Source organism: Loxodonta africana, chromosome 4, assembly GCF_030014295.1.
Source record: "Loxodonta africana isolate mLoxAfr1 chromosome 4, mLoxAfr1.hap2, whole genome shotgun sequence".
Taxonomy (NCBI): domain Eukaryota; kingdom Metazoa; phylum Chordata; class Mammalia; order Proboscidea; family Elephantidae; genus Loxodonta; species Loxodonta africana.
The window spans coordinates 181,506,943-181,525,075 of NC_087345.1; positions in this window are offsets into that span (position 1 = coordinate 181,506,943).

An 18,133-nucleotide genomic window follows, 5' to 3' on the forward strand; every position below is an offset into this window, starting at 1 on the left:
ATCAGCTCTGACTTATGGTGATCTTATGTATAACAGAAGAAACTTTGCCTGGTTCTGTGCCATCATCATGATTTTTGTTCTGTTTGAGTTTATTGTGATGACTATTAGGTCAAAACATGTCATTGAGAATTTCCCTTGATTTCACTAGCCATCTACTTTACCAAACATGATGTCATTTTTTAGCGATTGATCTTTCCTGATGACTTGTCCAAAGTAGTCAAAGTCTCACCATCCTCACTCTATGGAGGATTCTGATTGTATTTCTTCTCAGACTGATTTCTTCTGGCAGTCCACAGTACATTCAATGCTCTTTTTAAACACCACAGTTTGAACGTATCAATTCTTCTCCTGCCTTCCTTTTTCATTATCCAGCTTTTTTATGCATATGAGGTAATTGAAAAGACCATGGTTTGAATCAGGCACACCTTAGTCATCAAACTGAAATCTGTGCTTTTTGAAACTTTAAAGAGGCATCTTTACCCAGCAGATTTACCCAATGCAGTAAGTCATTTGATTCTTGACAGCCTCTTCAATGCTCATTGTTGATCTAAGTAAAATGAAATTGTTGACAGCTTCAAATTTTTCTCCATTTTTCATGATGTTGTTTATTGGTCTAGTTATGAGAATTTTTGTTTTCTTTACACTCTGGTGTAATCCATACTGAAAACTATAGTCTTTGACCTTCATTAGTAAGTGCTTCAAGTCATCTTCATTTTCAGCAAGCAAGTTCACGTCATCTGCATATGACACTTTGCTATTGAGTCTTTCTCCAATCCTGAGGCTGTGTCAAATGATGTAATTTGGCAGTTTATGTAATGATGTTATCACTTTGCATTTTTGCATAACACCAATTTTCACATAATGACTTGGTCTTTGGAACATAACCGTGTCAATAAGTGAGGAGTGGGTATATAACATATACATAAAATATATGCCAAAACAACGGACTCAGACATATCAATGATTATGAAAATGGTGCAGGGCTGGGCAACATTTAGTTCTGTCATATATAAGATTGCTATCAGTCAGAGCACCTGACAACATTTTCCATATGTGTGTGTGTTTTGTAAACTTTAAAGTACTATATTAACATAAAGTATTATGATAATATGGCATTTATAAATGTATGTCAAATATTCTTTGTCTTCTCCCTCTCTCATTTTTTTCTTTTCATTTTCATTTTGGCTGTATTTATTTGACTTAATTTATTTAATTACATGATAGATACTAATGGATCCTTAGACTTGCTTATCAGGGACAAAGGTGCTCTATTAAACTAAACTCTGGAGTGAGCGGGGAGGGGGAGGGCCCATCACTCCTGGCTGTATGCCAGGCCTTAGAGAGCGTCACAGCATGTGCACCTCAGAGACACAATGAGGCAGAGAGGTGATAGTGACAAGTGGCTTGGAGATCATCTACCAGATACCAAGTACCTACTTGAAGATGCTTCATCTTTTCATCTAAAAGAGACTAATTGTTATCTGATGCTTTTATTTAGAGTTTATAAAGTAGCTTAGGTCAATTATTCATAGCTACTTGCCATCTTCAGTTACCTCATAATATTTTCTGTATGTTAGGATCAAAATTGATGCAGTATGCATATCATAAAAATACAAAATACATATTCAGATTTCATTCTCCAGTGTCATTGGCCTTTTCATTATTTTGTATCAACAGCCTGACCTTAGATTTACTTGTCAAAACAAGTAAGGTCATTTTATAAGTACTTTCATTCCAATTTCCTAGATGTCTTTTCTGATTAGAAAAACCTATACACTATGTAGCTTTAAATTTATGGAATCATTATTCCTGAAGGTTTTGCTGTCCTTCACGCTCAGGGAAGATACTAGTGACCCGCCAAAGGCAGAGCACGTGCTCTCAGTTCCAGTTGTGATCCATTTACTCTTTTCTACCTGCATTTTGTCAGGTTATCCGCATCACCTGACCAGTGATGTGCATTTTTCATATGTAGTTTAATTCTTTTCTACTTTTTGACCATGAAGTACAGTCAGAAACACATTTACTTAACAATACACACACTAACTCACACATACACAACAAAAAAATTCAAAAAGCAATAGTTTATTTTATTAACTATGCTATTTTTTATTTCATTTCCATCCCCAGTCTTCTTTTATACATTTACAAAACATTTTAATATGCATTAAATTGGTCATAATTCAGTTTGGGGAAATAAAAAAAGTATTGGTCTGGTGCACAGTAATAAACAGCTGCAGAGCTTACTGAGTGTTTCAGTTGCCTAAACCAAAAACCACACCTGTTGCCTTCGAGTAGATTCTGACTCACAGAAACCCTGTAAGACAGAGTAGAACTGCCCCACAGGGTTTCCAAGGAGCACCTGGTGGATTTGAGCTGCCGACATTTTGGTTCGTTGCCTAGTCCCACAATAATTCTGCGTGACAAACATTACAAAACACCAGTGGTGTACTAAAGTAAACTTATTTTTGACTCACGAGTTTGTGGGATTCAACCACTCTGGGCTGGGCTTGGTCAATCTTTATTAGGCTCACTCATGCATCTGCAGTCTGCTAGTTGTTTTTGCTGATTTTATCTGCGCTTTTGTGTATTAGGGTGAGTTAGATCTTAGCCAATCTAGAATGGCCTCAGCTGGGATAAATGGGGTAAAATTGGCCTTGTTCCACATATTACATTCTCCAGCTAGCTAACCTGGTTATGTTCTCATGACCATAGCAGAGGAGCAAGAGTGAGAAGCAGATGGCTGCAAGTGCTTTTTAAGCCACCACTTCCATCACATCTGTTAACATCTCATTGGGTAAAGCAGGTCACATGGCTAGGTCCAGAGGCAGGGGAATAGACATAAATGAGGCTGCAGGGGGAAAACTAGGGTCATTATTACCATCAGTCTACCACAGTGATTCATGTGGAAAAAGTTATTTTCAATGCATTCGAATATACCGTGGACTGCCAAAAGAATGAACAAATCAGTCTTAGAGAAAATACAGCCAAAATGCTTCCTAGAATCTAGGATAGTGAGACTTCAACTTACTTGGAAATATCAGTATGAAAGACCAATCGCTAGAGAAGGACATCACATTTGGTAAAATAGAGGGTCAGTGAAAATGATCAACACCCTCAATGAGATGGATTGACACAATAGCCTCAATAATGGGCTCAAACAAGCCAATGATCATGAAAATGGTGCAGGATCTGGCACCATTTCTTTCTGTTACACATAAAATCATCATGTGTCAGAGACAACTTGACAGCAACTAACAACAACAATAGGACAAATAAGCCAAAATCAGAACTTAAGTGGTTTCCTCTACACATGTGAACAAAGTCCTTAGATTCCAGTGGCAACATCTATATGAAAATCAATCATACAAATCAAAATTTCGAATTAGGCAATGTTTTGGGTAAATGGAAAGAGGGGAAGATAACACACTAAATACATTAACTGTTGAAGAAAATCACATATGTATTCATCATGGTTGATGTGAAAATAAAAACAGTATTTTAATTTTGCAGACTAGATATAGAAAAAAATATAGAAAAAGATACTTCTAAAATACAAACAGCCTAGTTAAGCAGAAACAGTGAACAGAAAAACCACTTCTACATCATGAAGTTAAAAGATGTTTTTCCTCCCCGGTAACAAGGAGGTGTGGGTGTGGGGTTAGTAACCAGTAGCACTTGTATGTAGCTCTTTCCCTAGTATATTGTTCAGTCAGGAAACAGCTACAAATAAGCCAAAGTGGCCCTAAATTGGAATTATCTAGATGAAAATTAGCAATGAAGAAAAAGATCATTTTTTAACTAATACTGTTGAACTCTATTCAAATTTCATTTTCAGGAAACGTTCTGCTACCTAAAATTTAAATGATGTGGCCCTATAATAGTAGTCTTTTATATTACGGGAAATCTTGGTGGCTTAGTGGTTAAGAGCTACAACTGCTAACCAAAAAGTTTAGAGGTTGGAATTTACCAGGTGCTCCTTGGAAACCATATGGGGCCGTTGTACTCTGTCCTATAGAGGACTATGAGTTGGATTTGACTCGACGGCAATGGGTTTGGCTTTTTTTGGTTTACATTATGAGCCATCCCCATTACTTGTGATTTTTTAATGAGATCATTATTATTTTTTTGTATGGTAGGTAAAAATAGAGAACAAAATTTTAAAAAAAGTCTGTTCCTCTATGAATTCAACCCATATATTCATGTAGTTTACAGATTAAAGCAGATCTGTGAGTGTAATTATTAGTTATTTACTGCAAGAGCATACATTTACATATCATATGTATAAATTTTGCACATAAAATCACCAAATCATGTTGGAGCAGTTAAAGATGAGGGAAATGATTAATTTTCTCATGCAGCTTAAACAGTGTAATGACTAGAAAAATGCCAGCAAATGGATTTGAACCTAAGAAGGTCCTCAATATTTTCATGAACAGCTCAAAAAATAAACTTGATTTAATATTCATAGTGCCCTTAGGAAGACATAGCATGGTATAGTAAAAAATCAGTTTTAAAATAAGACAGATTTAGTTACAGTTTCCAACAACATTACAGAGTAATTATGTGAACTTTGGGAAATTTCCTTAAATTCTGAGTCCCTGATTCCTATTTGTAAATTATGATAATACCTACTTTACAGATTTATCATTTACATAAATTGTATAATAGAGGGTAGAAACTTAATAAATATTAATTTTTATATAAATTTTATGGAATTAAACGTAACCTGGGCAATGATTCTAGTTTAATCCAGGTGATGGCTTTATGTGTTATTTGATTTTGACTCCAGAACATATATTCAACTTAATATCACACAACACAAATTAGCTGCCAACTCCAAGGCTGAACTCCTGGACACCTCTGCTAGAAAATTTGTTCTACAAAAAAAAAAAAATTAATAAATTCACAAAAATTGTTCTGTGGATACTCCATATTTTTCAATATAAACTCACTAACCTCTTACAGTTTTTGGTTAGTTGGTTACCCCACTGCTAATTATAGAACTCCTCTCACAATACTGCCTCTAAAATGATGTGGTTACTTTGCAGTCAGGAATTAAAAATAATTGGTCTTCTTAAAAGTAAATGTATATCCCTAATTTCATTTTTCTTGGAAACAACTTGGAGAATTAAGGCATAAAATGGGGGGCCGAATGGTCTAGTAGGAAAATCATAAAATTTGTTAAAAAAAAGCAAAGACCAAACTGCATTTGAATTCTTTTTCTGAAAATAAGTAGCTGTATGAGTTGCTTATTCTCTTTGATCTTCAGTTTCTGCATCTGTAAAACAAGGAAAAAATGTGAGTTTTGTTGTTTAAGTAAGTTATGCAAACTGACTATTACGTAGTAGGCTGCCAATTAATGTAAATTTTTTCTTTAGTATTTCTTACTTCTTCATTTGTCATAAGAATTTGGTTCTGGCAAGATGATGGCAAAGTCATGCATGCAACTTTTTGTTATGATAAAATATAATTATATGCTCAGTTAATTAAACAGAAATAAAAAAATGACTATGAAATAAACCTAATTTTCTTTATGCAAAAAGTTAATATTTCTGCAATAAAGGTTCGGGCAATTCTGTATTCATACGCCTGTAGAAAAATGATATATGTAAAAGATTGCAATTTTCTTTAGTAAGTTCTTATTTTTCTTTTGTCGTTTGTGATCTTTGTGCCTCTGAGTTTGTGTTTTATATAGCTTTAGCCTTGTAGCTCCCTTGTTTCAATCCCCTAAACCTGTCAAGAATAACTTAACCTATTTTTATTGTTTCCATAAATTCATATGTAGCTGGTAGCTAAATCCAATTTGTGTCAATCTGAGTCTCTTTGTAGCCTATTCTAAATCTCCCAGCATGCTTCACGGGAGTAGAATCCTGTTAACGGCAAATAATCAGCTCCATATTTTATTCAATAGTTATTACAGCCCTTCCAATGTCACAGTGCATAAAAAGCCTAGTTTCACCATCAATATATTATAGCAAGAATTTTCAACCTTTTTTATGTGTGTGTGTTATGGGGAAGGGGTGTTTTATAGATGTTTATATGCATATTGACCTTGTTTTAAATTTACATCATTCCCAACAAAATTTAAAATGACTTGACAAGGAACTTCCAAATATTATTGAGTATAAAAGTGGCCCCCATTACGAAAATAATTTAATACTGTATAATTTAATTATAAGGGTGAGTTACAAGATAAATGAAAACTAAAAAACTATGTGTTTTAAATTTATGTATATAATTACATTTATGTAATTGGCATTACTTTATAGTGACCTCAAGTGAAAACCATGTTTGAAGAAGAGTACAGAGAGAAACTCTCATCATCTCTCATATGCATAAGAAATCTGGACAATGAATAAGGAAGAATGAAGAATAAATAATGCCTTTGAATTATGGTGCTGGAGAAGCATATTGAATATACCACGGACTGCCAAAAAAATGAACAAATCTGTCTTAGAGGAAGTGCAGCCAGAATGTTCCTTACAAGTGAGTATGGCAATACTTCATCTCATGTATGTTGTACATGGTATCAGGAGAGACCACTTTTTGAAGAAGTACCTTGTGCTTGGTGAAGTAGAGGGTCAGAGAAAGAGAGGAAGATCATAAGAATTGTGCCATAAATAAATGATTCTCATAAAATTAGAATATCTCAGACTATTTTTCTCTTAGATTGTTTAATTTTTAACACATATTTATTCTTACTATTAAAATTAATGTTTTAAAATTATTTTTAGGTAACAAGTGTTGTTGTTAGGTAACACTGAGTTATTTCTGACTCATAATGACCCTATGTACAACAAAATGAAACACTGCAGAGTCCTGAGCCACCTGCATAATCATTGTTATGCTTGAACCCATCTTTGCAGCCACTGTACCAGTCCATCTCATTGAGGGTCTTCCTCTTTTTTGCTTTTCCTGTACCAAGCATGATGTACTTCTCCAGGGACTGGTCCCTCTAGATAACATGTCCAAAGTACCTGAGATGAGATGAGGTCTTGTCATCTTTGCTTCTAAGGACCATTCTGGCTGTACGTCTTCCAAGACAAATTTGTTCTTCTGGCAGTCCATGTTATATTCAATATTCTTTGTCAACGCCGTAATTCTACTTTGTCCTTCCTTATTCGTTGTCCAGTTCTCACATGGATATGAAGTGACTGAAAACACCATGGCTTGGGTCAGGCACACATTGATCCTTAAAGTGATATCTTTGCTTTTTAACACTTTGAGGAGATCCTTTATAGGAGGTTTATCCAATGCAATGTCTCTTTTGATTTTTGACTGCTGGTTCCATGGGTGTTGATTGTGAATCCAAGTAAAATGAAATCCTTGACAACTTTAATGTTTTTTTCATTTATCATGATGTTGCTTATTGGTCCAGTTGTGAGGATTTTTGTTTTCTTTATGTGGAGGTGCAGTCCATACTGAAGGCTGTAATTTTTGATCTTCAACAGTAAGTGCTTCAAGTCTTCTGCTTTCAGCAAGCAAGGTTGTGTCATCTGCATAATGCAGGTTGTTAATGAGTCCTCCTCCAATCCTGATGCCACATTCTTCTTCAGACAGACCAGCTTCTCAGATTATTTGTCAGCATACAGATTGAATAGGTACGGTGAAAGAATACAACACTGATCCACACTTTTCCTGATTTTCAACCACGCAGTATCCGTTTGTTCTGCATGAGCACGATTAAGTGTTCTGGAATTCTCATTCTTCACAATGTTATCCATAATTTGTTATGATCCACACAGTCTGCTCAGCAAAATTTTACTTCTGTGTGATATCAATGATATTGTTTGATAATTTCCTTTTTCAGTTGGAGCACCTTTCTTTAGAATAGGCACAAATGTGGATCTCTTCCAGTTGATTGGCCAGGTTGCAGTCATCCAAATTTCTTGGCATGGATGAGTGAACACCTGCAGTGTTACATTTGTTTGTTGATAATACCATGGTAGTTAGTAGAAAGGTAAATTTCCATTTAGCATCTGCTTGATATATAAAGTTAAATTTGTGAAAAATGATTTAACTAGTCTACATCAATACAAGTTTAATCAAAATATCTCCTACTATTTAATAAAAACTAGCAAAAGTATGGATATTTTTGCATTATTAATACTTTAGGGTGAGGCTCATTTTATCATAATTGCATTAAAATTTTTCTAATATGTGCATTTAGGATGATCCGTTAATTGAATTTCCAAGTTTACGTTAAATTTACCATCTCTAAGTATGGTTGCCATGGGATAATTGTACATAATGTAGTTTAAAAACTATGTATTTATTTCCTATTGCCATACAACAAATTATCACAGGTTTAGCAGATTAAAATGGCTCCTTTTTTTTTTTATTTTTTATTGAACTTTAGATGATGCTATACAGAATAAATTAGTTTCCATCACAGTTAGTACACACAATGTTCTATGACATTGATTAACAACCCCATGACATGTCAACACTCTCCCTTCTCAACCCTGGGATCCCTATTACCAGCTTTCTTGTTCTCTCCTACCTTCCAGTCCCTGCCCCAGGGCTGGTGCACCGCTTTAGTCTTATTTTTTTTCCATCTGCCTGTTCAATCTTTGGCTAAAGGGTGAACCTCAGGAGTGGCCTCATTACTGAGCTGAAAGTGTGTCTGGGGCCATACTCTCAGGGTTTCTCCAGTCTCTGTCAGGCCAGCAAGTCTGGTCTTTCTTTTAGAGTTAGAATTTTGTTCTACATTTTTCTCCAGCTCTGTCTGGGACTCTCTATTGTGATTCGTGTTAGAGCAGTCAGTGGTGGCAGGTGGGTACCATCTAGTTGTACTGGACTCAGTCTGGCAGAAGCCATGGTAGGTGTGGTCCTTTGGACTAATCTTTCCCTTGTGTCTTTAGTTTTCTTCATTCTTCCTTGTTCCCGAAGGGGTGAGACCAGTGGAGTATCCTAGATGGCTGCTCACAGGCTAAAACAGCACCCATTTTAAACTCACAGTTCTGTATATCAGAAATTCTGTACGGTAGACTTGCTTGGTTCTCTGCTTTTAGGATTTGACAAGGCCAAAATTAAGTTGTTGTCTGGGCTAGGCTGTCATCTGGAGATTGGGAACTTTGAAGCTCATTCAGGTTCTGAGCAGAATCTAGTTCCTTGAGGTTGTAGCTCTGGGGTCCATATGTCTGCTCGGGGTCACTTTCTGCTTCTGAAGGCCACCAACATTCTTTCTCACATGGTCCCATCTATCTTCAAAACCAAGCAAAACATCCTTAATTACTTGTCTTGCTTCAAATCTCTCTAACTTCCTATTCTACCACCAACTGGAAAAAAATCTCTGTTTTATAGGGAGAATATGATTAGGTTAGGTAGATCCAGATAGTATCTCTTTTTCTGTATAATATAATGCAATTAAGGGATGGCTACCTCATCATATTTTTAGGTTTTATTCACATTCAAAAGGTAGAGAACTATACAAAGGTGAGGATAATTCTTAGAATTCTGCCTATCACCAACTGTCTTTTAAATAAAGTTAAAGGTGTATGTAATTTTCTTACCTAAGTTTAGGCAGAGTCAACTTTGAATCAAAATCAGTAGGGCAAAGGAGAAAAATAGGCATTAAGGGAAAAGAACTTAAGAGTTGTGAGTTAACAATGCTGTGGTTTTCAAAATGTTTGATCTTCACAAATTATAGATGTTCTTTTCAGTGCTGCTCTTTCTATTGGATTTACTCATACTGTTGGCTTGCAGAGTTATTCCACATTCTGTTCTCTTTTGATGTTTACAATTCTTCTCCCACGTTTATTTTTTATTTCTTCACCATTTAAGATTTCTTAAAGATCTATCTTTTTTCTCTAGATTTCTTCCCTTGAAAATCTCTTATCTTACCATGGCTTTAACTAGTACTGTGTACTGGTGATTTCCTTACCTACATAAACAACTTCAACACTTTCCTGAGGTACAGAATCACATATCATTCTGCCTACCTGATATTACCAGCTGAGTTAGTTGAAAGTCAATCTGGTCAAACAAAAACTCAGCATATTCTCTCCAAATCCTATTATCCCTCCTATGTAGCCTGCTTAAAACATATGCCAAAACTGAAATCTCATTTCCCTGTGCACACTTCTCATTTCCTGCACATTTTTTGCAAGTAAGAAAAATCACAGAACCCTGTTGTTTAATTTTTACCTGCCTTCCTCTAACAGTAGCTTTGAATACTAAGTTTTTTCTCCAAATGAAGTATTTTTCCATATTAATTCTCACATTGAACATCAATATGCATAATATAAAAAGTTGATTTATTTGAGAATTTAGAACAATTTTGTTTATTTAAAACATTCAAATACTTGTAGAAATTTAGAACATTCCCTTGTTGCATTATTAATTAAAAAATTAAAACTTTTAATACCCTTAATATTTTCAGTCTTATCTATGGAAGACATAGTCTTGAGTTCATTTGATTTCAACTTATGTATGTATTTGTCAGCATATACTGATAAGTTTTACTAATTTTCTTGCAATCTAGATACCTCAATTGCATTTTAGATACCTAAAATAGTAGTGGCAATACATTTTTGTTTTAAAGTTGAATCTTTTAGCATATCTACTTACAACACACATTCCTTAATTAGTAAGCATTCAATATAAAGGGCTCAATAATTAATTGAAATTTCTCTGAAAAAATGTCACAATGTCTTCTCGTTTCATCTCTGATATGTAAAAAGTTTGGAAATTCATCATTTCTATTCTTGCAAGAACAGGCTGAACAAACCAAAAATCAATAGCTTTTCTTGAACCTATTATTGAAGGCAACCCAAAATCTAGACAGATGGATGACTCCAGAAAGGCATAGCTATCACTAGCTTACTTGGAGCAGAGGCTTCTGGAGCCAAAAACTGGGAGATACACTCAAATGGTAATATTGAAGAATTGTTGAAAACTGGATATGGACTTGCCTAAGAGTGAGAAACTCTAGGAGGCTTCAGTCTTAAGCAGACTTCTACATTTTTGTGGGTTTAATCTCCAGGAACTCCAACAGGTTACCATTATGAATATTTGAGAAACATCTCCTGAAGGCTCTGTCAGGGAAAGGAAAAGAGTAATCATTATGAAATATGCCCAAAGCATTCTCCATAGCAAAGGCCTAGTCTCCAGAGAAAAAGATTTTGCAGAGCCTTAATTGTGTTGGAAAGGGGTTTACTACCAAGCAACTCTTACCAGCCTTCTGACTCACTAAAATGGAAACAGGAAAAAGCTATCACACTGGAAAAAACTTGTAAAAGTCACAACCGAAAGACAAAGATGAACTAAAAGACCTAGATTCAATCATAAGTGCAGAGAACAATTATTTCCCCCCTCCCACAACTACACCAACAAGGTCCATCATGGTATAATAATGGTGGATTATAGCTTAAAGAATTGTAAGAAGCTGACTCTCTCTAAGAAGTACTTATGGAAGCTAAAAGTTTAAAAGGAGGCAAAACTAAGACACTAAAGTAATTTGAAGCTTCTGGCATCAACAACTACAGAAAACATTAAACACAGCCCAAATCCTAGTCAGATAAACATAAACCTTCACACAAAAGGTCTATTTACCTTAGTTACTCTTACCCTCCACCCCCCCCAAAAAAGTCTGACTTTTAACAACAACAACAACAAAATTACAAGATAGATCAAAAAGCAAGAAAAAAAATACATTCTGAGGAGACAGAGCAGACATCAGAATCAAACTCAAATAAGATGGAGATTTTGGAATTATTAGACATGGAATTGGAAATAACTCTGATTGGTATGTTAAAGGATATAATAGAAAAGTAAACAGACTGAAATAACAAATGAGTAATGTAAAAGGAGAGATGGAAACACTGAAAAAGTATCAAAAAGAAGAGTTATAAAAATACTGTAACAGAAAAGAAGAATGCCTCTGAGAAGTTCACCAGTAGACTGGCCATAATCGAGGGAAAAATTAATAAACTTGAAGATATTGTTTGTTGTTGTGTGCTGCTGAATCTACCCAACTCATAGAGACCCTATAGGACAGGGTGGAAGTGTCCCATAGGGTTTCCAAGGAGCAGATCCTTAGAATGTATTTTTTTCTTGCTTTTTGATCTATCTTCTAATTTTGTTGTTCAAAGTAAGACTTTTTTTTGGGGGGGTGGAGTAATAGTAACTAAGGTAAATAGATCTTTAGTGTGAGGGTTTATGTTTATCTGACTAGGATTTGAGTGGTGTTTAATGTTTTCTGTAGTTGTTGATGCCAGAAGCTTCAAATTACTTTAGTGTCTTAGTTTTGCCTTCTGGATTTGAACTGTCGACTTTTTGGTTAGCAGCCTGAGCTCTTAATCACTATGCCACCAGGGTTTCTCCTGAAGATAGGTCAATAAGAATGTCTCAAATAAAAAGCAAAATAAAAAAGGAAAACACACAGAGAATTGAACATCCAAGCATTGTGATACATTTCAAAAGGTACAACATATATGCAATTGGTACATCAAAAGGAGAAGAAGAGAATGAAGGAGATGTATTTAAAGTAATAATGGCCAAGGACTTCCAAAATCAGCATAAATCCTGAAAGCTCAAAGAAAACCAAACAGGATTAAAAAAAAAAAAAATTACATCTGGGCATATCATATACGTACTGAAGAAAACCAAAGAAGAAGAAGAATATCCTGAAAGAATAGAGACAGTGAATAAGAAAAATCTTGCCTATAGAAGGACAAAGATAAAAAGTACAGCAAAATTTTCAACAGAAATTGTTCAAGCAAGAAGAGAGTGCAGTAAAATATTTAATACTGTATTTTTATGCAAATAATGTGACCCTTTTACATTTGTTTGCCAACCATGTTGCTGTAAAACATTGGCATAGAACTCATATTAAAATATCTTGCAAGGTGAGGGTTCAGTTGGCAAACAAATGTTGAAGGTGCATATTATTTGCATAAAAATATGGTATTTAAAGTATTGAAAAAAATTACATTAACGTAGAATGTATATCCACAAGAATGGCTTAAAAAAAAAAAAGACTCAAACCCATTGCCACTGAGTCAATTTTAACTCATAGCAACCCTGTAGGATGGAATAGAACTCCCCCATAGAGTTTCCAAGGCCATAAATCTCTACAGAAGCACACTGCAATATGTTTCTCCGGAGGAGTGACTGGTAGGTTCAAACTGCCAGTCTTTTGGTTAGCAGCCAAACACTTAGCCACTGTATCACCAAGGCTCCTTTGATTTTGAAAAAGGAAAGAATAAATAAAGTCTTCCTCAGAAAACCCATACTGAAGGAACTCATTACCATGGACATTTTAATCAACTTGATCTAATTGACATTTATGGAATATCTTATCCAACAACAGCAGAATACACATTCTTCTCAAGCTCACATCAAATATTTTTCAAGATGAACTACATCATGATTTATAAAACATAGTGCAACAAATTAAAATTATGTAGGTATTACCAAGTATATTCTCAGATAACTTATGGAACTAACCCAGAAATAAATAGCAGAAAGATAGCTTGAAAATCACCAGGTATTAAGAAGTGAAACAACATAGTAGTAAGTAACAGCTGACCAAAAAAAGAAGTCTCCATAGAAATTTCAAAAAAAAAAAAAAATTAAATGAAAGTCAAAGTACAAGTTATCAAAATTTGTGGAAAGCAGCGAAAGCAGTGCTTACAGGAATGTTTAAAGAATTAAATGCATACATTAGAAAATAAGAAAGGCCTAAAATCAATAAACTAAATTCTACCTTAGGGAGCTAGAAAAATAATAATTTTGTCCAAAATCAAGCATAATAATATAGATACTAAAAATTAGAGTAAAAAGATCAATAACATTGAAACATAAATATAATAGAGAAAATCAATAAAACAAAAGCTGATTCTTTTATTTAAAAAAATCAATAAAATTGACAAAATTCTAAGCAGACTAACCAGCAAAAAAAGGAGAATGCACAAATTGCCAATATAAAAAATTAACAAGGGTTAATTACTATTGATCCCACTGACTTCACAAAGATAATAAAGGAATATTATGAACAACTCTATACCCACAAATTTGAGAACTTACAGTAAATACAACAATTTCTTGAAAGACACAAATTACCAAAACTCACTGAAGGAGAAATAGATGATGTATTAATAATTAATAAACTTCCAAAAAAAAGGAAGTACCAGACTGATAGATCTACTGGTGAATTTGCTCAAACATTTAAGGAAGAAATAGTACCAATTTTCCATAATTTATTTCAGATAATAGAATCAAAAACAAAACAAAGAACCAACAAAAAAAAAACGCATCCTAAATCATTCTATCAAGTCAGAATTATGCCAATAAACCCCCCCCCAAAAAAGTAGGAAGAAAAGCTACAGACCAATATTTCTTCTGATCAGATGTTAATCCTCAACAAAATGTTAGCGTATCAAATTTAACAATGTATAAAAAGAATTATGTATCTCTACCAGTGAGATTTATTCCAAGTATGCAAATCCAATTCAGCACTTGCAAAGCAATCAATGTAGTAGGCCACATCCATGGGCCAAAGATGAAAACTCATATGACTGTATCAATTAATATCAAAAAACATTGACAAAGCCGAACACCAATTCATGATAAAACTCTCACCAAACTGGGAATAGCAGGGAATTTTCTCAACTTTATAAACAACATCAAAAAAGCTTAACACTAAATGGTGCCAAACTAGACACTAAACTGCTAAGATCAGGGACAACACAAAGATATTTTCTTTTACCGTTTCTATCCATCATCATTATACTGGAAGTCCTAGCCAGCACATTACCAAAAACCCATTGCTGTTGAGTCAATTCTGACTCATTGCAAGCCTATAGGACAGTGTAGAACTGCCCCATAGGATTTTCAAAGAGCAGCTGGTGGATTCAAATTCCCAGCATTTTGGTTAGAAGTGGTTCTTAATTAATGTGCCACCAGGGCTCCAGCTGGTATAATAAGCCAGGAAAAATAACAAAAATGCATACAGATTGGAAAGGAAGAAATAAAACTGCCTTTTTTTTTTTTATTAGCAGATGACATGATTTCTTATGAAGAATATCCCAAAGGGTTGATTACAACAAAATAAAGATTCCTGAAGCATAGAAAAGTTTCAGAACTTCTTTGTTTCAAAGAACCATCAAGAAAGTGAAAAGATAGCTCACAGAACTGGAGAAAATATTTGCAAAGCAGATATCTGATAAGGGACTTGAGTCCTGATGGTCAGCAGTTCAAATTCACCAGTTGCTCCTTGGAAACCCTATGGGGCAGTTCTATTCTGTCCTATAGGGTCGCTATGAAACGTAATTGACTCGATGGCAATGGGTTTGTTTTTTGTTTTGTTTTTATGGACTGCCAGAAGAACCAGATCTGTCTTAGAAGTATAGCCAGAACCCTCCATAGATCGGAGTATGACAAGACCTTGTCTCACATATTTTGAACATGTTATCAGAAGTCACCAGTCCCTGAAGAAGAATATCATGCTTGGTAAATTAGAGGGTCAGTGAAAAAAGGGGAAGACCCTCAAGGAGATGAATTGACACAGTGGCTGCAACAATGAGTTCAAACATAACTGTGATGAGAGGATGGCATAGGACTGGGCAGTGTTTCATTCTGTTGTACATAGGGTTGCCTTTTACAAACTGTTTAAGATCTTCTTAACTTTTGCATGCATTACTTTTATAATATAATAACTTTTAATAAGTAACAGAAATAAGTGAGTAAATAATTAGTTTAATTAAATGAATAAATTAATATCTATTAATAATTTGTGTTTTAAACATGCAAACTGTCAGAATAAAAAGCAGGGTAGAAATCCCCAAAATGGGGTATTATAGGAAAAGACAGAGAACTATGCTTAGTTTAAGTTGTTAAAAAGAAATCAGAGATGAAGAGCAATGGTAAAATATTCTACACTAAAGCACACACAATACCATTTTGCTGCTTTTATCTTCACTTCACAATGTACCCCAATTACTTAAAAACACATACGCACAAAAGAAGTGGAGCTATACACACAAACACTATGTCATCCCTCTGCAGCAAAGACCTGAAAAACTAAGTAAAACATATACAAATGTTAATCCTGTAACCTTAAGTACCAAATGAAGGAATAAAGAACTTGATCAAGCACAAAATGGAGTAAGAAACTGAAAAAGAACACAGAATGAGGAAAGCTATAGAGTGTAGGCCCCACACAACAGAATGTGGTCAGATTTGCCATCTTGAACTCCATCCACCAAAGAACTCAGGCAGGGAGTACAGGAAGGCAACTTCATGGAGAACTCAACAGGAGACAGAGCACGCAGTAACAACGGGTAGATGCTCTCCCAACCCACACCCCTCTTCCCTGTACAAGTAGAAATCGTGCAGGCAAGAAGTCAATGGATGACATATATAAAATCTTGAAAGAAAAAAAAAACTGCCAACCAAGAATAACATATCCTACAAAACTCTTGCTCAAATATAATGGTGAAATTAGTACATTATCAGATAAACAGAAAAAAAAAAAACAAAAAACCCTGTTGTCCTTGAGTCAATTCTGACTTACATTGACCCTACAGGACAGAGTAGAACTGCTCCATAGGGTTTCTAAGGAGCACCTGGTGGATTTGAACTCCTGACATTTTGGTTAGCAGCCATAGCTCTAAACCAATACACCACCAGATTTTCCAAACAGAAATTAAAGGAATACATAAAAAGCAAACCAACCTTACAAGAATTATTAAAGGGCATGCTTTGGTTAGAGAACCAACAACATCAAAAAACAACTTGAATCTAGCATGTAAGATAGCATCAGCCAGATACCAACCTAGATAATGAACACCCAAGAATAAAACAAAACTAAAAAAATTCGTGACAGGAAACCAGGGATATCAATCTGTAAATGACAACAGTGATGGAACAATAACGAAGAGAATAAATGGTGTAGGTATAGAACTTTCTAATGGAGAGGAATTTAAGGTGTTATTGAGTAACAAAAGACTGGTTTACACTTAGAAAGATGGGGTAAATTTCAAGGTAACCACTAAGAAAGCAAAAAAATCTACTCATCAAGATAAAGAAGAAAAACATAAAGTCTCAGTAAACATAAAACCTGGAAAAACAAAAGAATAAAAAAAACACAAACAAGGAATTCAGCACAGAAGAGTAAGAGGAATAAAGAAAACATCAGCACCACAAAAAAAGCACTACAAAATGACAGCAATAAACTCACACCTATCAAAAATTACACTGAATGTAAATGGCCTAAATGTACCCATAAAGAGACAAAGAGTGACAGAATGGATTAAAAAAAAAAAAAAAAAAAGGATCCATTAATATGCTGTCTACAAGACACACACCTTAGAAGCAAAGACATAAATTTATTAAAAAAAGCAAAATATGGGAAAAAATATATCAAGCAAACAGCTATCAAAAAAGAGCAGAAGTGGCAATATTAATCTCAGATAAAATAGACTTTAAAATAAAATCCACAAAAGACAAAGAAGGGCATCATATAAAAATTAAAGAAACAATCCACCATGAAGACATAACTGTAATAAATACGCACTCAATGAGAGAGCTCCAAAATACATAAAACAAATCCTAACAGCACTGAAAAGAGAAACTGATAGTTCCACAATAACAGTAAGAGACTTCAACACACTGCTCTCAGTAAAGAACAGAACTTCTAGAAGGAAATTTGACAAAGACACAGAAGACCTAAAGGCCACAATCAACCAACTTGACCTCATAGACATATATAAACAATCCACCCAACAGCAGCAAACTACACATTCTTTTCCAATGCACATGCAACGTTCTCCACAATAGACAACATCTTAGGCCACAAAGCAACTCCAACAAAATCCAAATCAACACGCTAATACAAAGCATCTCCAATCACAACACCATCAAAGTAGAAATTAATAACAAGAAGAGCAAGGAAAAAAAATCAAATACATGGAAAGTGAATAACACTCTGCTTAAAGACTATTGCACAACAGAAGAAAGCAAAGATAGAATAAAAAATTCCTAGAATCAAATGAGAATGAAAACACATCATACCAAAACCTCTGAGATACAGCAAAGCCAGTGTTTTGAGGTCAATTTATAGCAATAGATGCACACAACAAAAAAGAAGGGGCAAAATCAAAACATTAGCTACACAACTCAAACAAAT